This window comes from Ixodes scapularis, unplaced genomic scaffold, assembly GCF_016920785.2.
Source record: "Ixodes scapularis isolate PalLabHiFi unplaced genomic scaffold, ASM1692078v2 PGA_scaffold1__304_contigs__length_218370807, whole genome shotgun sequence".
NCBI lineage: Eukaryota > Metazoa > Arthropoda > Arachnida > Ixodida > Ixodidae > Ixodes > Ixodes scapularis.
In genome coordinates this window covers 200665779-200688851 of record NW_024609846.1, presented here as the reverse complement: position 1 = coordinate 200688851, position 23073 = coordinate 200665779, and positions in this window count along the sequence as shown.

The following is a 23073-nucleotide window of genomic DNA, read 5'->3' as shown; positions in this document are numbered from 1 at the left end:
AATATGTGTCGCCATAGTATTTCAGAAATACATCTTGGATATTTTTTTTAAGGCGATACAATTTTTAAATATATTTTGTATTTATAAATTAAATTCCATCTTTGGGTGCACTTCTTGTATCGTGATAATTCAAGGGCCTATGCATCTTGTTACAATGTTCGACGGCTTTGAGGCCTTTCGAGCAAAAATTAAAATTAAGGTTTTCCGGGTTTTCTTTTTTTGACAGGGGGAGGGTTGTTTGAAGAGTACACTGAGGTTTTGTTATTGTGAACCTGTCGCCGACTAAAATTACCCGCTCCTCTATTCTGAAAATATGAGGAACGTTGCCCCGGTGCTTAAGGGAAATAAATTCACACGAGGGAGAAATCCCGAGGATTTCTCTCTCGTGTGAATACCCGGTCTTGAATATTCCACTAATTGCAGGAACTGCCGGCACGCCTCGACGTTAATGTGAGCACACAAAATATATCTAAATTTCCACTGTGCTCTCCCCTTCTCCCAGAAAAAAAGAAATATGTCGAAACACAATTTCACTCCAGAACGGGGGGGGGGGGGGGGGGGGGGGGGGGGGGGGGAAGTATTTTTACCCCTATTCAAAAATACTGTTGCTCAATATCATTATTGCTACTTAAAATTCCAAATGTTATTTTTTCGAAAAGTTAATTTCCAGCGCAACAACGTAACCGTCAAAATTCAGGCTGAACTTTATTGTTGGTTTTAAAAAAGGTTTCAGGTATTTGTATGAAGTACCGTGAATCATCTATGCTTCTTATTCTTGTCTACATTAGCGCGTGCAAGTAACCTGTTCTACGAAGTATAATAACATCGAAAATAGCGAATTTTAGAACATTGTCTAAGGTATCTCTACATGTTGCAGCAAACAGTATTCTACCAATTGTATTTCGAAATATATTTTTATTTTCAAATGCATTTCTGATACACATCGCGCTACCTTTCAATAAATGTATTTATGTATCAGCATTGTACCCGTCTATCGTCACGTATTCCAAATTTGTATTTCCACGAACCTTTTAGGGTGTACTTCTGGCCAACCCTGTTGTGAGCACGCTCTGCCAGAGCACTATGGCATGGAACGAGCGCGTGCTGAAGAATAGTGTCGAAGGCGGGGATGGCTCTCAAACTACGCCATGTTCAAGCTTCATCCATCCCTTCGTGATTTTGCTAGCAACGAAAAAAAAAAAAGCGATAAGCAGTTGGTTCATGGCCACTCGATTGACGCGAGGCGCACGATAATGCTGCAACGGAGATTATGGCGGCTATCATTCACAGCCAGTCCCGTCACCTTTTTTTTTTCTTCACACACTGATACAGTAGCTTGGTTTCTTCCTTTTATATTTTTCGTTCGCGCGTATTTTTTTATCATTTGTAGCCGATGAATGGGCTTTGTGAGATTGTAAGGTGTGCCGTTGACCCTTGATAATTGGTTACCGTGACCGCAGGGGAGATATGAGACTCGGTGAACGCCTCAGTCACCCGGAGCACGAGAGAGAGAGAGAGGAGAGTCAAGTCGGACTTTCGTTACTTCAAACCCAAAGAAAGCTATGTCGCCTTTGCCTACTTCATAAAATGTACTGCCATTGATCAGAGGTAAAAGGTGATCTCCCCTCACCCTTTGATAAAATATCATGACGCCTAAACAACTCTCGTCCAATGAAACGAATCTCCGGTAACGCTAATGCGTTTAAAAACGAATCATTCTTTCCTCATGCTATCGATGAATGGAACGAGTTGCCATCCTCCATGGTTAGCGCCACTGATGTTTGTTCTATAATATTCTACAAGCCTATTTCGATTGAGTACATATATAACTTCCGATCATTTTATTTCTGAACATTTTGTTACAGTTTTGTGTAACTATTGTATCGTTCGATGCCCCGCCCCCCTCCCCTCCCTCTCTTCCTCTCCTTTCTACCGCGTAAACAGAACGTCTATTAGAGAAGAAGACCCCGCCGTGGCATGTCTAGTTACCGAATCCGAGGCCAACCAGGAACCTCGGATTCGCCCCACGGTTGTATTCGGCGAGGAAGAATCTATACGCAACCGGGCCGTTAAGGGCGAAATAAATGAAATAAATGAGAGCTGGGCCACGTGTAATTTACTAGATAATTTCCAAAAGTGCGCGCCATCCGGTGTCTGCTGAGCCAAACATCCGAGCTTGCCATTGTTGGGACACGAACTCTGAGCCTGTCTCGGACACGAGGACTGCCGTTAAGCGCCGTTCACACACCTGCAACCGTGTAAGACCGAGAGAAACAGGACCGGTTTTTAAGCTTCTTGCGACGTCTTAGGACCAGCTCCGCAATAGCGCATCCGGTCCTAAGATGTAGCAAGAGGCTTAAAAACCGGTCTTGTCTCTCTCGGTCGTACTCGGTCGCAAGTGTGTGAACGAGTCTTTAGAGTTCGGTGAGAACCAGGATCCGATGCCACGCTTCGCGCCCTAGAAAGGCTCACCACCAATGTCGCTCCATTGGATCTTCAAAAGGACGAGCTACATTTTATTATTATCTATCGGTCGATAAAAGCTAACGCCTCCATCGGCTTAGGCAGATGGGAAAATAAAGCACGTGAGCGCATTCAGCCGGTTAATACGAGTGCGAGAGGCACAAACAGCGGACGCACTTGCCCGCCAAATGACATCGGGTGGCCAACCTTACCACTTGATCGGCTTCTTGATGGACTCAGCGACAGCTGTAGAAAGGCAGCTTGTTATAGGCTCTGAAACCGGTCACCTACCGCAAAATTAAATCAGTCGTATGGCCACCGTCTAATGTCTCGCCTAGCACCTAGGAAACCAAATGGCCACTATGCTTCGATTTCGGTTTCCCAACCTGTCTTCACGACCTCCCGTCACGGTCGAATACATTGCTCGCATTTTCCAATGTGACTTTCCTTAAATTTATAATGCCATAGGTGCGGCCTACCGATACGGATAAAATTCTGGGGCATGTTTCTCGGGGGCTACGTGTCCTAGTTTTTGCGTAAATAAATACGGGACCACGATAGCGCGAGAAAGGGAAGGTATGCTGGGTCGATCATTCTGTTCCATCGACTCCTCAATGCCCTGGGCTTCTTAAAGGATCCGCGATCCGGGAGGGTTACGCTGCACTCTGGAGTGGTATCCAGGCGGCAAGAAAGGTATGGAACGCGGCCGACCGTACTCCTACTCTTTAGAGTCGCTGGAAGTGCGTCTTTCACGAAGACAAAGGGTGCATCGACAGCGAGTGCTGACTTACGTTCATGCAGAGCTGAAATGCACTACTTCGTCAACGGGGGCAATCAAAACCGAAACCATATTCCACTTCTCTCCATGGTCAAATCGGTCCCATAATGCAGCGCGCGTAGTGTTGCATACAGAACTTTTTTTTTTTTTTTTGAGTAGACTAATGCGGTTGAGAAGAAGTCCGAACAACGAATCACGAACCAAGAAGCGTGAACCGAATCAACCACGCGTTTTTGAATCTATTGGTGACCATAGCGCTAGCGGTACCCTCAACAGTATCGCTTTTAGAAAGTTATAACCATATGATTGGCCTATTGAGCAGAACATCGTTGAAAGCCGGCACGGGAAGAATATCCGCGAAATGTTAGTCGACGCAGTGCGCACAGATGTGAACAAAAGACGAAAACGGTCTATGCGTAAGACGTCTGTTCTTCGCTGTCTCTCGGCGTTACGTTAATGTATGCAGGTAGCGGCGTCCTCGTAACTTCGTAGGTCATGAACCTCAGATGCTCTTTCGTGTACGATGTACGCCGTAAGGTCGACGACGAGCTGCTTTCAGCCAGCACTCCTTAAAAAAGGGAATGTAAAAATATAAAAACAAATGTACCGGTACGCTTATGTCTTCAGCTCGAGTATGCCGTACGGAAGAATAAATCGGGGCTTTCCCTGGAGTGTGTGTATTCCAATGCGTCGAGTATGCGCGTCTTCACGAATCTTATGAGCGTCATAAGTTCAAAGCGTAAGACCGGGAACATACAAAAATAGAAAAAAAAAAAAAAAAAAAAAAGTTCGGCCCGGCCGTTCCGGTTATTGCGCAAACAGAACACTTGTATTAGTAGTCGCAGATGTACGAATAGCATGAAAGGTGTGTCTTTCTCCTAGGTGAGTTGTAGTTGCTGTTGAAGATGAACAAGACGGATAAAAAGCAAGGAAAGCTAACTGCCATTCTTTTTAACCAACTGTCAAGGATCAGCCCGCCATTTCGTTTTGAACCACTAATTATAAGCCACGTGAGATCGCCAGAGCTACCGCGTTTCAAGCGCGAACACGTGCGGTCAGCTGATGACAGGAGCGTTGACTTCCGCTTTTTAAGGATCACACGAGTGCTAGACGCGTATTCGAAGACTTCGACATGAATATCTACTGTTCGTCGCATAGACCTCCACATACCATACGTGCTTAGAAGTTCTAAACCAAGGATAAACAAGTATATATGTTTTTGTTTTCGTTATATGTAGCGTTTTGGGCTCCCCTATTAGCGAGCGGTTCCGATTTCATACGGTGCCCACGCAGAATTGTCTGTCTCCAGAATGTAACCGTTGAGCAATGCGAACACAGCGACAGGTTTGGAGGCCGGTAATGGCTAATGAGGATGAACCGAGACAATGTTCTCTGTAAACAGGAATCAGACTGATGTAAAAACTCACATGGCATGGCAGAAATCCTTTCGGACGTCTGGAAGCGCCGGGAACGTGCGGGAATTTGCTACGATGGCGTGAAGCGTCTGCTCGTCTGCTTCGGCCGTCTGCTCGAAGGCACAGCCAGAGCGCACAGCGCGCCGGTCGCGCCATCTGTTGTAAGAAAATGGAACTTGCCTCCTCCCAACTCCAGTTTTTTATTTGAAAAATGATGGCGCGGAAGTTTGATGCACGAAGAAAGGAATGGTGTAATTTTATCTTTACACGGTTTCTTAAGCATGCATGAGATAAGGACAGCGTAGGAAAAAGTCAAGACTTTTTAATTAAATAAAATAAATCATGTTTATTTGATGTAAATCGGACTTTTTTAAAATAAAACATATTAAAGGAAAGCTGAAACGCGTTTATTTTACAAAAATAAGATAGAGGTTGATTCTAGCCTATAGATTTATCTCGTGAATCTGATTATTACGTTCGTTCTCCCTGAAATCAAACTAAACACGCGAAAACATGAAAAGCTTCTTATAAGAGGATCTTTCAGCCGCCAAGGGCGTGTCGTGCAAGCTTGCCATGTATCTTGCCCCGCACTTACACCCGGAGTGACGTCTTTTTCTGACCTTTTTTTTTTTGAAAATAGCAAGTGTGCGCGTGCATAGCTTTGATAGGCGCTGAAGATGCGGGAGAGCGAAGATTCCGAAACTTCCTTTTATCTCGTCATGCTCCGTGAAGGAGCGGCCTCAGCGGTACTTTGAAAATGATTTTCTACAGCCTCCATGCACCACATTGAAGAATAAACTCGATATTTCAGATCCTGTAGGCAAAATGAAGACAATTTAAGTGTGTTTCTTCAAATACAAAACCGCTTCAGCTTTCCTTTACTATGATTTCAATCACTTGTCAAAAAATAGTGTCTATTTACCACTACATCTCAAAAGGTCAGATTGATTTTATTTATTTATTGAGTCAATCAGGGGACCGAAGGCATTACAGAGGGGAGTGGACCGAAGTGGCATATATATATGTTATGAAATGCGGCAGTCTAACACAACACAGAACTTTAAAAAAAAAGTTAGGAAAACAGAATGTAATCATGAACAGCATTTTTTTTTTAAATCGGCGCTCTCTGTTAAGCCGGCGACAAGTGCGGGAAGGCGATTCCATTCCAGTGATGACGTAGGTATAAAAGACTGATGAATGGTTCATGTCTGACAATGAGGGATACCTACTTTCTTTGGTGATCGACACGAGAGGAGACATAAGATGGTTCTGTTAACAGAAGCTGACGTAGTGTTGGGTTATGATGATATACAGTGGCGTACCAACTTGTTTTTGAGGGGGGGAGGCAAACCAGACCCCCCCCTCCCCCTACCAGGGCCGGGGGGCGGTGCCCTTGGCATCCCTTGGGCGCCGCCGGCTAGTGTTTGCCCTGTCCATTGGTGGCTGCTTTAGGGGGGGGGGGGGGGGGCAAAACACATGCCTTGCCCCACCACTCTGAGAGCTGAGGGGGGGGGTGGGGGCAAGCGCCCCCTTGACACCCCCCCCCCCCCCCCCCGGGTTGGTACGCCCATGATGATATATCTTGTGATACAAACACAGTCGAGCAATTTTTCTACGGAGGGAGAGGTCAGGCAAGCTTAAGGTTATTTTCATTGTTGACACGCCAGAAGTGCGGTGATAGTTATGCAGTATGAAGCGAACGAAACGATTTGGAACCGCTTCCAGCGATAATGCAAGTGTACTCCGCACTAAACTCGAGGCAGCGTACTCCAGTTTAGTGCGGACCAAGCATTCGTAGAAAAAATGTTTTAGGGACAATTGTGGACGGGAGAAGTTTCTTTTAAGGAAGCCCAGCATGCGATTGGCAGTATGAACAACATATTAAATATGAGCGTTCCATGAGAGGTTGTTAGCAATGTGTACACCAAGATATTTAAATAAAGATACAGAGTCCAGTGCAACATTTTCGATGTAGTAGGACGGGCAAGTGCTATTTACATTTGCTGATATTGAGCTTCATTTGCCATTTACCGCACTAACAGGAAATTTGATCAAGATCAGTTTGAAGTGATTGGACATCAATATCATTAGTAATTTCAGAAGACATAACACAGTCGTCAGCGAACATACCAATTGATGATGAGGCATGGAAGGGGAAATCATTAATAAAGAAAAGGAATAAAAGAGGGCCTAGTACAGAACCTTTGGGTACACCAGGGGTCACCGGTGAGGGTTGAGAGTTAATGCCGTCAACATGAACAAATAGGGAGCGAATAGTAAGAAAGGGGTTGATCCAAGCTAATACATAATTATTAATGTTAAGAGAACTGAGTCTATACAAAAGACGCCTGTGTGAAACCTATCAAATGCTTCAGAAAAATCTAAGAATATGCAGTCGACCTGAGATGAACGATCAAGGACTGAATAAAGATTATGAGTAAGTGTTAATAGTTTCGACTCGCACGAGAATAGTTTTCTGAACCCATGTTGAGCAGGGGTGAAAAATGCATGGTAATTAAGAAAATCGACAATATGGGTATAGATTATGTGTTCTAAAATTTTGCATAGGATACTTGTTAGTGGTATCGGGCGGTAAATATTTGAACATGATTTATCGCCATTTTTATGAATAGGAATAACCTTCCTCACTTTCCATTCCTCGGGAAGTGTCCCAAGCTCAAGTGATTGCCGGAAGATTTAGGTTAGGATAACAAAGGAATACATTTAATGTTGTTCAAAAACATAGAGTTAATATTATCAACGCCACACGATGAAAAAAGTTTAATATTGTCAATTAATTTTATAACACCGGCACATTCTATATCAGTAGGATTCATGACAAAATTACGACCTTGAGAGAATTCTGGATAGCATGAATTATTTACACTCGAGAAGGACTTCGTGAATACATTGTTTAATGTAGATGCGCACTCATTTGTCGCTATCATTTCACCATCAGCATTTTTAAACTTTAGTGGAGGTATCTCAGAAGGATTGACAACATTCCAGAACTGCCCTGGATAGTTCAACATAGAGGGCAAACTACAGTTAAAAAAACGGTGCTTTGCTTCGGCAATTGATGCTTTATATACAGCAGCGGCAGAATGATATGCTGCCCAGCGATGTTGGACGCTCGACTGCACTGAGAACTTCGCAGCACGAAAAGGTTGTTTCTTTTTGTTCAAGTCTTCTCAGCGTTGCATTGAACCAGAGGGATTTAGTAGAGTTCCGTACAGTACGCATACGCATGTAGTTTTTGAGAGGGAACAAACTTTATCTTTAAATAGGACCCAGTTCACTCCAACTGAAGGCTCAGAAAAAGCCACGCAGGTAATCATTCATAAAAATACTCAATTCATTGTTGATGGCACCAAAATCCGCTCTGGCATAGTCGAAAATACGCTTCACTTGTACAAAAAAAACGACATTCCGGAAAATTAAAAAAACAATTTTAATAAAGAATTATCACTGAGACCGGGCAGGTGCGTGATGTGTGATATGAGCTCGGGTGATGTCGTCAACACAAGATACAATACCGTGGCTGAGAAGTTGGTTTTTTGAGTAGATAAACTAAAAGGATCGCAAAAGTTTAAAAAATCATTGAAATCAACGGAAAAAGTGCTCTGGTGGGGAAAGTTGTTCGACCACGTGAAATTTGGATAATTAAAGTTTCGTAATAAGACGATAGGAAAATTTGGGTAACGAACGGTGATTGTGTTGACGGCATCGTCAAAATGTGGAACAAAAGTACAGTTCCTTGCAGAAAGGCGATAGCAAACGCCCAAAATGTACTTTCATGGTCTAAACGAATGCAAACCCATACTATATCTCTAACTCGGTGACTACGTCGATAAGGAAAGAAGATATATGATTAGCGACAGGCGATGAAAACGCCTTCGCCCGTTTTACCATTTCTATCTTCCCAATAAATGTTGTACTTTCATTGACAATGCAAAACTTCACTGTCACGAACTTTACTTGAAAGCCAAGTTCCTGCTAGAACTACAAAACTAGCACATGATGAATCAATCAGTGAAAACAAGTCATCTCGCTTATTGTAACACTTCTAATATTTGTAAACAGGAATGACAGATTCATACTAAATGAGGGTTGATTGCGACCACTACCCCTCGCGACATGCTATGACACAGATGTTGAAAGAAACTGCAATAAGGTGAGCTGGCGGGCTAGTTGGTCGTTCATCATTAGTAAAATAGCGCAAAACAACAAGGAAGAAAGGGCGTAAGTTTCTTTCTTTTAAGCAACAGCATCAGTAACTTCTTGCTTCTTTCTTATCCTCCTTTATAGACTGTATTAAATGTCAGTTGTCAGTTAGCGCCCTTCCTGTCTATCTCGCCCTTTCTTCCTTGTTGTTTTGCGCTATTTTACTAATCACAGATGTTGAAGGATTTGTGTTTTCATTTCTTTGGTTATCTGCGCTCGCGGGTACAAGTACTGCGTTATTACGACGGGTTTGTCGAACGCCGAAGATGAACGGATCGTAGAAGTAGCAAGCTGGACCAATGAAAAGTTTATTGTAACGTAGCTTGAAGGTTGTGTTTTGGGAGGTGCAAATTCAAAAGGCTTTTTCCTTGCCTGACGTGTCGCGAGACAGAAATCTTCATTCACGGAGGTCCCAGCTCTCTTAAGCTGGGACCCAGCTCTCTTAAGCTGGGTCCCAGCTCTCTTAAGCCTCGTGTGGGAGAGTAAAACCTTGTCTCTGTGTTTAGACAACGTAAATTTCACAATGAAAGGTCTCTTTCGGCTATCCGAGAATGATCCCAATCTGTGTGGTCGTTCAGTGCACTCAGGGGCTGCTTCTGTTTGAACTGAACGAGAGAGGAGGTCGATCATTTTCCTTTCTGTTTCTGTCCATGTTTCAGATCATGAGTCGCCTACCCTATGAAAAATTAAGTTCGAGCGCCTCGATCTGTCTTCGAATTCGTCCAGACGAACATGTAAAGCAGTGTTATGCTCTTGCACATTGGTTATTACTTCTCGCGCTTCTACGAGCTCTTCCGAAATCGGTGTTTTTTGTTTGTTTTTTTTCAACGGTGTCAATCCTTTTACCAATGTCTTCCATTTTATTTTCAAGTGTTGTTTGGTTTGCTTTGATTTTGTTAACTGTTTGAATTAGTATAGCCTGTCCGTCCTCTATATTTACAGAGGGCGCAGAAAGATCTTGAAGAAGTTTTAACATATTACTGAACTGTAACGCCAGAGGTTCTGACATCGGGCCTAGGTTTACCCCGACGTCACCGGCTAGCAACAGTAAAACTGAGCGCATAGAATATACACACTCGACAAGAATGCACAACAGTGTGCCGCGGCATGGCGGAAAAACAAGGCCAAGAGCATTGCTCTTAAATTTAAAAACGTGTTTTTTTTACTTACCTGTAGAACGACAGGAAAGTGGTGAAGTGAAATGCTGCGAAGGCTTGTGCCATGCCTATTGACGAGATCCGGATCGGTGGTGCCCTGTATAGTTGGTGGCGCTTGAGTCGGGGCCGCCGCTGACGACACGAACACGATGTTTACGTGGACCACTTGGGAAAGATGTGGCTCCGACGTCGCCGATGACGAAGCAGTTGTCCCGATTACGTGGCCGTTTGATCACTAATAACAATGCGGAAGAAAGAACGGCTCTAAATGTAAAGTTTAATTATCAACTTTTAGAGCTGAGCTCTTAGGCGCCCGTTTTCCTATTGAGCAGCGTCGGTGTAGGTGTCGGTGTCGGCATCGGCGTCGGCGTAGCCGCGCGAGTTGCATTATGAGACGTTTCCCCGCCAACTTTAGCGGGTTAAGTTCCCCCGCTAAATTTAGCGGGGAAATTGACGCCACGTAGCCTTGACACCAATTCATTTTCGCCACTAAATATAATAACAATAATAAAAATGTTTATTTTCCGTCAAAACACAAATTACAGAGGTAGACCGAGGAAAGAGCTGCATCATGCAGCTTTTTTCCTAGGTCTCCGATGGATTGGCGAGACGGACACTGACGAAGAAACTAGACGTTTAATAAGGCGAACTTGTGCCAAAACAGAAAAGTAATAACAGGCTTCGAGGCGAGCGTCGATGACGGCGAAGTGGCAGGATCTAGCGCTGACGAAAGACTAAGGGCCTACGGCCACTCGTAGCACGTTTTGTCGAGAAGGGAAGTTTCGCAAAAATTCGAAAATTCGATCGATAGGATCCGAAAATTCGACCGCTAGGGTTCGGAATTTTCGGTTTAAACTGATAAAAGTACCCCAAATTCATTTTTGGAAATTCGGTTTTAACCGAAAAAGGTTTGTTTTTAGGTTCGTTATTTTCGAGTTAAACAGATAAAAACCGATAAAAGTACGTCGAATCCATTTTCTAAAATTCAGTTTTAACCGGAAAAGGTTAATTTAACCTTCCAGTCGTACCGCAGAGCAGGGGCGAAAAAGTGGAACGGCAACGTCTATCGAAACGTGCCCGTATATATGGGATACAAGGATGCCATCACGGCGTTTTGGTTTAATGTGCTCATCATCGATCGGAACGTGAAGTCCTTAATGCCCAATGACTTCGCCATGTACGAGCATGTTTTCGAACTCGTTGTAAGGAAAACAGACTTGATGCAAGTTCTGCATGTCGTGCTGTGCTTCGAAACGTCGCACCGTCTCTCTTTTGGCAGTCACAATTGGTTGATTGACCGATTTTGGCTCAAGCAGCGCTTCACCTCCTCAGCCCGCCAGTGTCCAGTGTTAGCGTTGAGAGGGCATTCCCGAAGCTGAGGGTCATATTAACAGGAAAGAAAGAGTGCGGATCAACGAGGAGAACCTCGAAAAGTACATGAGTGTGTACTATAATAAGATCACGTTATCCTGATATACACAAGGTAAAGTTCTATGTTTTTTGGGCATAGGCTTTATATCCGACTTGTTCGTATTTCTGTGATTTTTTTTTTTTTTATGTGATTTTTTCTTGATTTTTTTCTTTTTTCAATATATCTGTTCCGTTATTCTTTGAGTGATCACAAACATAAGAGCTACAAAGATCATCGTGTCCGGTGTGCGCTGGTGTTTATTTTATATTCACCGAAAAAAGCCGGTAAACTTTTGTGAACATAAATATACGCCGAAAAAAAACGAATATTTAATTTTAAACTAAACAGCGAAAAATGTAATCCGAATTTTGAAAAAAATAGAAATCGAAAACGCGGAACCTTAAATATAGGTGACGACGCATTGTGCAGTGAATCACAACGACGTCAGCATCTGCCGGGAGACGTGTGTGTAAGAGATGGTTTATAAACGGTTGTGTCAAAAAAGATTAGTAGCTGCGTTGGAGCCGTCTTGTGTTTGTCCCTTTCCTCGTCTGTCGTCGCCGTTTTTTTTTTCTTTTCAAATATGTGTAACATCAATCAGGTCGGCTGTTTACTCAGTATTTTCTCAAACATCTCAACTGATGCTGGCATTGTTGCATGTTCATCGTTATATCTCTCATCTGTTCACCCGTTGTCGGTGTTTGTGTGCGGCATTTCAGTGGTCAGCAAATTTGGTCGTCGGGTTGCTTCGCTGGAAGCGGACTTGATGTACCTGGGGTTCTGCCTAAGAAGATGGTTCGCCGACCAGGAAAGGTACATGTTTATATCGTCGGGAGGAGGTACTTAAGTCCTATCAGAACGGACGCACAATGGAATTCCAGGAACCTCTGTAGCAGTATGAGTCGTTTTGGATTGTACTGCGAGGAGACGAATTTCGTAGTTCAAGCAAGTACAAATTTTTGAAGGGTGGCAGGAAAAGAGGAAGGGTTTTTGTTATACAGCAGAAAAGAGGCATTAAGGAAAATGGAGCTCGGTTTTGCCCAAGAAAGTTCCCAGAAAAGCAAGAATGGGCAGGAGAAAGTGTGTCCGGAGTAATCAATCAATCAATCAATCAATTTTATTTACATAATCAGATAGTGATGTGAGCTGCAGAGGCAAAAAGTCAAAACAGTTTTGACTTGACAAGGCATCTGCAGCCTTACAATTGGCGTACGGTAACAAAAACAACAGCAACCAGGGAAATCCAAACAGTGACATGGGATGGCAAAAAAGAAAAACACTTATATGATCAACATTTACATAGTGCATTTTGCTGCTAGAGGAAGAATTGCGTCCTTTTGCTCAAAGAGCGAGAGTATAAAGTGACTGGGTGTATACAGGAAACAAAATATATAAAACGGACGTATTTACAGCTCAAAAAGACAATTTACTTTTTTATATTTGAAAAGAAAGTTTTCGAATTTCATTTAGATGAAGGTTTTCAATGCTTGAAAAATTATGTTTTTCAGCCTTATTTAAGACAGACGGAAGATTACACCTTAACATTTGAAACCCACACCTAGTGCGATTTAATGGCATTTTCCAGCGCTCCCTTTCCCTAACGTCATGAGATTTGGAAATGCAAGTTGAACTCAAAATACAAGTAAAAATGGTTTATTACATCAAAGGTTGGATCTATATCGTGTGAGGAAAGTATACTCATATAAATCAAGAATAGATGTTAAATGCAGCTCCTTGAACAGAGGAGGCGTGTGTATGTCAAAAGACACAATTCGTAATGTGCGAACAGCCTTTCTTTTCTTTTTTTTTTCCTCTTTGAGCGATATGCAATTTATTTAGGTTGGACAGGGCTGTAGTGCTCCACACCAAGGTACAGTTATTTAAAGGGGGTCAAAAAGAATTTTATATATGACCAATTTTAAATGACAAGGCAGTATATTTTTGAACTGGTACAATTTGCCAAGCACTTTGGAAAGTTTTTTAGCTGTATTGATAATGTGTTCATTCCAAGACATGTGGCTGTTAGAATAAACTCCAAGCGTTTTCACATTTTGAACCAGTTCAATTTGAGAGGGGCCAAGAACAATATTAAAAGTGGAACTAACATCTCAATTCTTAGGTCTAAAAAGGACCGCCTTACTGTTGCTCATATTAATTTATAACTAGTTTACTAGACTACATTCAAATACCTTCTGTAATGTGGCGTTGGTTTCATACACCAGGTCTTCTATTACAGTGCCTGAAAAAAAAATAAGCTAGTATCATCAGCATAAATGATGGAAGAGGGGGTCCTACTGATGTTAACTATATCATGTTTATACAAGTTAAATAAAAGAGGGCCTAAGATACTACCTTGTGGTACTCCAGCTCTGATAGGTTGAACGGAAGAATTTCGACCATTTATTACAACGCATTGCTGCCGAAATTTAAGATAGCATTTTATAATATCGAGTGCTGCGCCACGGACTAAATAACATTGGAGCTTTTTTGTGACAGACGTATGATCGATACGGTCAAACGCTATAGAATAATGTATAAAAATACCTACACTTATTTTTTTTCTTCGAAAGACTTTAAAATTCGCTCCTCCTCTTGTAACAATAATTCCGTTGATCCCCCTTTGCGAAAACCGAACTGGGAGTCTGTAATTATTGCAGATTTTTACAGAAACTTGTTAATTTATTATGAAAAATATTTCATGTATTTAGAAAACACAGGTAGTATTGATATAGGTCTCTAGTTTCAAAATTCGTTTTTGTTTCCGCCTTTAAACAAAACAATAACTTTTGCAATCTGCCTTTTTATAGGAAATACACCACTTGACAATAAGGCATTCATAATATGTTCTAAAACGGGTGCCAATACGTCTAATACATACTTAGTTGGCTTGATCTGGAAATCATTTGCGACAGAGGAGTTACTGTTTTTAAATGACAACATCGTGTAAAATACATCTTGTTTGTCTGTTGACAAAAAATGCATGGTGTTGATTTCTAGCTTTCACGAAGACCATTAATAAAGGACTATGTATGCTACTTACAAGATTTATTAGACACATGTTAAAAGCTTCTGCGAGAGCTTTTCCCTGTAATGTTACACATTCTTTAGTTATTTCTTGTACGGCTGTCTGAAACGGACAACGTTTTAACACTACGTTTAACTGTTTCCATACCAGATCTGTTCTTTTCATACATGTCTCATTAAATAAATTATAAAAATATGTTTGTTTAGTTTGACAAAGAACCTTAGTAACTGCATTTCTGCATTTTTTAAAAAGAGCAAGATCTTCTGGGGTTCTTGTTTCAAGAAACGTACTATACAGTTTATTCTTTTTTATTAATAAACTTTAAGCATTTTCTAGATAGCCGTCGCTTGCGGTTTTTTTTACCTTGTAAAGAATTTTCGTATATCTTCTTGAAAGTATCTCAAATTCAATATACGCTTCATCAGCAGATGTAGTGGAAAAAACCGAGCCCCAATTTGTATTTGAAATAGTTTCACGAAACGTTTCTAACGTGGCGAAGTTTATGCATCAGACCCTAATAGTCTTTCTGTTTTCATTCTCCAACTCCATTTTCTGGTTCGTTATATTATTTATCAACATGAATATGGGTAAATGATCACTTAAAATATATTCTAGAACACCAGCACTAATACAACTTACATCTTGATTTGTCACAAACACATCAAGCAATGTGGTTGATGACAATGTGACATGAGTAGGATAATTTATAAAATTACAAAAGTGATTTGATGTAAGTAGAATAAAAAAAGTCGTCTCTGACACGCGATTCTTCGAGTAAGTTTATATTTAGCTCTCCAACAAGAAAAAGTTTACATCTGTCCTCATTTGCAAAACAAAAAAGTTATTCTAGAACATTAAAAAAAGATTAAAACATTTCCACCTGGTGGACGATAGAAAACCGAGTAAATACAGTCTTTCTTCTGACGCAGAGTATCTGCTAGTTGGGAGTCATGATGCTGCAGTCAGGAACAACTTCAAGGCCAGAAAAATTATTTTGTGACGAGACACCTCCACTTCGCCTGTAATCTCGATTTAAATAAATATGATTGTATCCAGGTAATAAAAAAACAGTCACAAATATACCATGCTTCAGTTAGCATAATAATATCCTATGACGTTTAAAAGCAATCAAAAGTCCACATTAGGCTGTCTTTTTTATTCCCAGCAGTTTGCACGTTTAGATGAAAGAAGCTTTTCTTAGTTATCATTTCATTGAAATCTCATATAAAAAAAGATTCAACTGATAAAGCGTTACAACACCAAGGTCTCCTGCCATAACAAAACATACACACAAAAAAAAAAATAGAAAACAGCAATGTTTAACAAATCAGCCTCAAGTCATCCTCATGTATTATTGAAATAACAGGAGTGTCAACCGATTTTTTCGCCAATATCTTGCCGTTTCGGACCCACACAAACCGCCAAAGATGATCACGTTTTTGAGACACTGTCATTCCGACCAGGTTTTTTTAAATACAAGCACAAATGCTCATTCACAAATACAAGAGCATCCAATGACAGATTTAGGTCGTGACACGAAATTCGCTTTTTCTTAGCCTGATACAGGACACTGCCTCGCTTAATCGAGTGCGTGGAGCGTACAATGATGTTGCTTTTGTCGCTATCTTTAGTCGGCACCCAGTGACATGCTTCGACGTCTGCTTTGGCCATCGGTTCACCGATGACATCTCCGAATTTACTTATCAACTGTTCTGCATTTACGATTTTATTTTTTCAGGATACCTTTCGCCTCGATGTTGTTGTTTCGCGTGTACTGTTCGCGGTTTACTAGCCTATTTTCAGCTTCTTTTAAAGCCTTTGTCAGCAGAACCATTTCCGCTCTCATTTCGGTGTTTTCTTTCTTCAGGACAGAGCTTTCGGTCGTAAGTGCAGTCATTTTCCCTCTGAAAGTCTCAAATTCCTTATTTATAACGTCCATGCTATCTTTTATTTTAGTTATCTTTTTTAAATCGTTGTGTATTTCCCGTAACTCTGCCCTGAGATCTCTTTCAAGAGAGTCCCTGAAACCTTTCAGCTCCTGTCTAATGTCTTCTTTGAAGTCACTCAGAAACTTGGCGATATCTTTCGTCATAGCGAAGAGCAGTAGTCAAAGAAACAAAGAACCAACAGGAAAAAAAGTTAAACGACTTCAGCCATATTTGGTACGGATAGTTTGAATGACACATCATCATGAAACAGAGAGTGAGCGCGACTAAACCCGGCCAATACTCAACAGCCTATTTTCGGGCGGAGAGAAAACGAGCTTCGAGCCGCAAATGATGCCTTGGGTAGTTGCGCTCCCATAGGTCACGTTCCAATAAAAACCTCGGCGAGCATAAGTACTTTGTAAGTGTCCCTTTAAAATCAGGTTGGTCGGCGGGGTTGGTACTTTTTAAGGTCGTAAACGGGAAAGTGTGTGTCGGAACATGTTGTAATGCGTGCATTATGACGTCACCACAACATGCTGTGACGTCACCACAACTGCGTGCATGTTGTGGTGACGTCTGACTTGGTGCGTCTGAAGGCCGGTAGTGCGTCGCCTCTAAAAACAAGCAAATGGGAATAAACGTCGCAGCTGTGTTTCAGACCTGTTTGTGTGCATGTTGCCCAAGTTTTTGCTTCTAGTCTCGGGTATTCATGATATTGGCAGCTCACCCGCTCGCCTGCATCTTCTCCGTTATTTGAGACATACCTCCTCCATCATTTGAGAGTGCACTTCGTCTTGTCTCCTTCCTTGTCCCTGTTCATTCGGCTCTTGTGGTTTAGCACGTGGGACTACTTGTACCGGGGTAAGGGACAAAACAAAGCCCCTCTCACACAGACACCTGAAATGCTCTCTACTTAATACACCCCCATTGGTTCCAAAACGCTAGAGAATTTTCTTACGGTGTCTTATTCGGTTTAATACGAAATGCCAACGTAAAGTCTATGGTGCGCGCTCGCACCTTTGGCGTTTAAGTTTTAGGAAACCGTTTTTGCGTATCCGATGGGTACGATGGGCCCTCCGGCAGGAACTGTGCATGTGCGAGTCTTCTGCGCATGCGCAGTTCGTACCGGAGGGACCATCGTACCGTATCCGGCGTGCAAAGACGGTTCCCTAAAAACTCCCTATATACAGTACATCGGCTCCGAAACGACAACTTAACGGCTCGGACGTCACACGCAGCTGTTGCTGTGTTCCACCTTACGGAGTGCGTATTTAACGAAGAATGTGTTATTGAAAACTACGCCCTTTTACGGTCAATTTGAAGATACTGCAAGGTCGCATGCACAAAAAGGCTCAATAAAAATGAGATTTCTATGTCAATTGTATACAGTCTCTTGGAAGTGAGTATTATATCAGTTATAGAGTTGCCAGCTTGTTGATGCTTTTTTGTGGACGCCACTTCGCTGTACTTTCGGATCGACCGTGAGATGGCGTACGTTATGAATGGGTCTCTATTTATTTATTTATTTAAATACCCTCAAGGCCAATCGGCATTAAAGAGGGGAGTGGGAGTCACAAAAGAACACACAAAAGGAAACAAAAGAGCAGAGTGCATAAGGCATCATGGCGGCTCAGGACACTAAAGAGTGTTTAGAGCATGTTTTAACATTTGGGTATCATTAATATAAATTACAGACGCCGGAAGGTGATACCATTCCAAAGAAGTTTTAGGGACGAATGATAGTAGAAATGCGTTGGTATTACATTTACAAATTCCAACTTTGAGGTGATGATCGATGCGAGGTGAAATGTAGAACAGTGCGATGAAAAGACGTTGCTTTAAGTACGGGTTAGCATGATAGATCTTGTGAAAAAGACACACACGAGCAACTTTACGTCGGAGAGAGAGGTTAGATAGGGACAAGGTGATTTTCATGGAGCTCGTAGCAGTCTCTCGCGACGCACTTCTGGGCCGGCTTGCTAGAGCAGCGTCTGAAAGCACTGGAAAGGCTGGAGCGCGCAAGCGTCTTGAGACGAGGTTGCTGGTGCGCTGGTTTTGACAGCGCTTTTTTTTTCCCATTCTCCTCCGAGTCGTTGCTTCTAGCACGCCTACCCTGGTAACGTGCTCCTGTATCGGAAAGCGTTGAATGTAGCCTCATAGTTGGGCCGTAACTCGCGCCCTCCTCGGTAACTGGGTGACTGGTGAGGGGTTGGTCAGTGACTAGTGGTGAGTGATTGAGTGACTGGGAACTTAATTCCAGACAAACGCCGTCGCAGCTCTGTTGTCCAATCTGTTTCCGCGATGGACTCCGGTCGGCGACATACCAAATCCAGCTACAGAATAGACCGATCTCACTACGAGTTCGGAGCGTGCGTGACGCCTTCATAACTTAAGTTCATGGGAGGCAAATGGCGGTCCACGAGAAGGCTCGCGTGACGTCTCGTGCTCTACAGCCCCGGACCTCCATCAAGGTTGCCGCACCTGCTGAAAAACTAATGATCCCAGGATGCATTGCGGCAGCGGAGGCGTGTGTCAAACTGCCTGGTGAGATAGGTACAGTGTTACGTAGGAGGTGATGACGGAGCGTGCAAAGTTGAATGTTTTAGAGCGCAGCTCGTAGGCGCCCGTTCCCGGCTTGAGCGGCGTCACCGTCGGCGTAACCGCACGTTTCATTATAGGACGTTTCCCATAATGACGTCACCAGTGACGTCACCGCGTGTTGCATATTGGGTAAATTTCCCCGCTAAATTTGTCGAAAAAATTTCTCCGCTAAATATAGTGCGGAATTTTTCCCGCTAAATTTAGCAGGAAATTTAGCGAAAATGTCCCGCTAAATGTGAAGGAAGGAGGAGAGGAGGAGAGGAGGAGGGGAGGGTACGAATGAGAACGTGGGGTATACCCTGCTTTACGTACCCTTACCAACCCCTCCTCCTCAAGAGCTAATAAGCTTTAATTCGGCGTTACAGGGAATTGTAAACTTCTTTCATTTTTTCAGCTCGCGTTCTGGTCACGCCATCTCTCTGAGCCGCATATGTAACATTTTAGGACGTTATTTATAGCTGCGTTGTTAAACATATCAATATAAACAGTTTTGTTCTTCATGTCCAGCATTGTTTTCAAAAGGTTCTCTCGTGCGCTAGAGAGCTCGTCAAACTTTATCATGATTTGGTTTCAACCGCTGAGAGGGAAGGTGAAACCCGCATGCTATTTTTTCTTGATTTGTTCAAAGCCTTTGGCAAAGTGTTACACCCGTTGTTATCACATAAACTGAGGTCCCTAAGCCTCGACGAAAACGCATAACGATGGATTAAAAATTATCTGTTTGAAAACAAAAAGCAGCGTGTTATATTTACTGGTGCAGAATCTGATTTTATTTATGCTATATCTAAGTGCCACAAGAATCAGTGCTGGGACCTTTTTTGTATTTATTAATGAAATAGCAATACACATTGCCTCGACCTTAAGGCTAATCGCAGACGAATGTGTTTTGTGTAGCAGTGTACATAAGGCAAGTGAGGTTGTTCTTTATTTCCAATTAGACTTATATACTTATATCAGAGGTGGTCAGGCTGACCCGGCCTAAGAGCCGCATACAAAACCACGAACTTTCAAAGAGCCTCATATGGAAGAGAGAAGGCAGACAAAGGGGCGGGGGGGGGGGGGAGCAAACTTTTGTTCAGAGCAATAAACGAAATTCAAACTACTTTCAATCTATCTGAGTCAAAAGCAGTCCAACTGTACATAAGGTAGCAGTAGCACAAGACTAGCAAACAGCAGCCTGTCTTTCGATATAAAAAAAAACGTTCCATTTCTCTTTTTGGGAAAGTGCTCGTGCGACCGGGAGGGAGGCGGTTGGGGTGGGCCCCCCCCCCCCCCCCCCACCCCAACCGCCTCCCTCCCGGTCGCACGAGCACTTTCACCTCCACTACACCCCGGGGGGGTGTAGTGGAGGGAGTCGCGAGTTGCACTTTCACCCGTGAAGAGCCGCGTGCGGCTCGCGAGCCGCAGTTGGGCCACCCTTGACATATGTTATAGATATGATTGAAGTCTTCGAAGTTGCACTTGAATACTGAAAAGTCTGTGCAGGTTATTTTTGGGACGAAACGGAATCCCTTCCCCATCGTACTATTTTATTTCTTATAAATCATCGTGCATTACAACTAAGTTGAAATATCAGGGGATTACTTTGTCAGACATCCGTTATTTTAATTTTCATGTCCCCAGACTAAGAAAAAAAAGAAAGATATGGTAGCCGAACTTTAAACTTTTCCATTCGAAACTTACTTAGGGCTCCAGGAAATTTTAAAGAAAAATTACTGATTGCTGTTTCGTAAGACAGAAAATTGAATATGCGTGTTTCTCTGGGATCCGCATGAAAGTGCCATGTAGACAAGTTAGAACTCCAAAGCTGTGCAACGTGATTTGTATCGGCAAATTATAGTCAAATGCAAGTGTAATAAAAATTAAACATTTAATTAAAAGAAACTCTAGCCTCAAGACGGAAAAACATTTCGGCTGAGGATCTCCCTACCGAAAAAAACCAGCTTAAGGTGGATTATGGAACTGGAAAATTTAACTGGATTTCTAGGTGGAAACCTGATATCCAGTTTGCAGACAATGGTCTGCAAACTGGAATTCAGGTTTCCGGAAAAAAATCCAGTTAGATTTTCTTGTTCCATAATCCACCTTAAACTGTTTTTTAGGTAGGGCTATTATCATTTTTTAAATGATTTAACGGGGATTGTTAAAAGTAAGTACTTGAAATGCTCAATTACGTCATAAGTAGCAGAGACCAGTCGAGAAAGATACAACAAAAAAATACTATGTTGTACAGAGTATAAAAAAATTGATTTTTTAATGAAACAATTCACTGAGTAGAACAAGTTTCTGAGGCCATTTGATGCATATTGAGAGGGGACCTTTTCTTTAGGGAACGTGCGCCCGATTTTTCTTCAAAGTTTTGCTGTTTACCTTTTTTATGTTTTTTTATTCTTTGTGATAACCTTTACTGTATATTCTATTACTATGATACGCTTTTAGAGGTGTACCCGCTATACTGCTTAGGGTGCTGCAGGCATTTTCTACAGCTAATTACATAAGTAAGTACAAAAAAAAACACATGAACATGTTCGTTTTGTTAATTTCTATTTTTGGCAGACACTCGTAGACGCTAATCTGATCACAGCGCACAAAAGACAACACACCATCAAAACAGATCCACACAAAGAAACAACACTCACGCAGCACTGATTGTCAACTCTGGTATATATTAATCATCATGTTCGTTATCTTTTACTCTTACGCACTAAAAAGAAGAAAATTAAAATTAACCAAGGGTCAACAGAGAAGGAAAAAAAGATAAAGAAAAGGAAAAGGAGAGAAGATAAGGAAGAAAAAGGAGTCAAGAAGTTAAAATACTATGGCGTGTCATCTTTTGTGCGCTGTGAAGTATTAGCATGATTAACCAACTCGCCCATGCTGAAGTATTGCCTCGTACACGACCATGGCTTTGTACGTAGTCGCATCTTGTGAATTCTAGCCGACGATAAAGCACTGATTTGTCCCAAAGCGGGGGGGATCGGTGGCCGAGTGGGCTAGCGCACACCAGCTCGGAGCACGTGGAGCGAAAGCTCGCGCTGCAGAACCCAGGATCCTGGGTTCAATCCCCACCCCTGCCCGTTTCGATCTGGATGAGCATCGTACCGGCGTGCGGTCGTGTATCACTACTGCGTGGTGCACGTTAAAGACCCCAGGCTAGCAGTTTGTACTGCACTGGCTAAATTGCTCATCTACAGCTGGGAGACTCGTCGCCCCTGTGAGGCAGACCAAGTTCTAGGCTGTATAAACATACACACAACCCAATTTTTTTTTTGTCCCAAAGCGTGGTCGCATGTTGCAGACTTGCACGTGCAAGCTCGCGTCCTTTAGCTATTAGCGGCGAGATGTTTTGGTGGTGCCCTCCTATGGTTCCCTTATGTGACGTCATTACCTTGCGAACAACGAGTTCGATTGTGTTTGTAATTAGCATGCTGGATGCCTGAAATCATTGCGCTCTGAAACCTACACTGCCAACACCACCAAAACTGAAGTTCTTTTAATACTCCTATTTCCGTCGATGATAATCCTTTGGTGACGTCATAGTTGGCGTTTGGCCAATCGCGGAAGGCCGATCACAGCGACGCTTTCGATCGCACACGTCACCGATGGAGCCTGGAAAGCGTATGCGACTGGCGCGTGGACTGTGCTACCCCACCCATGCATCAAACGTGGTCCTCAATTAGGCAGCAATTGACGTCACAGGAGTCGGAGTGCCATGCTGCCGAATGCCGCGATCCTGGCGGTGTCTCGTAGAAGTGTTGGCGCAGATGTTGAGTGGAAAGGGGTGTCACCGGGGTCGTTAGCCTTGCCCTCGCGTCTTTTTAATTGCTTGAATGTCTGTCGACTTACATAACTATCAGCTGGCAGCCGGCACAGCTGGCGAGCGGCGTTGGCAGGAGTATGGGACATGGCTGGGCCACTGGATGCTGAACGCAGGTTTTTTTAGTCGATGTGAATGGCATGCACCCGACTAAAGTACGCTCTTTACACGTATCAAAGAAGTATTCTTAGAGCCCGAATAAACTGCGAGCAAAGCGAGATTTATTCAGTTTGTTTCAAGCTTCGATAAACAAA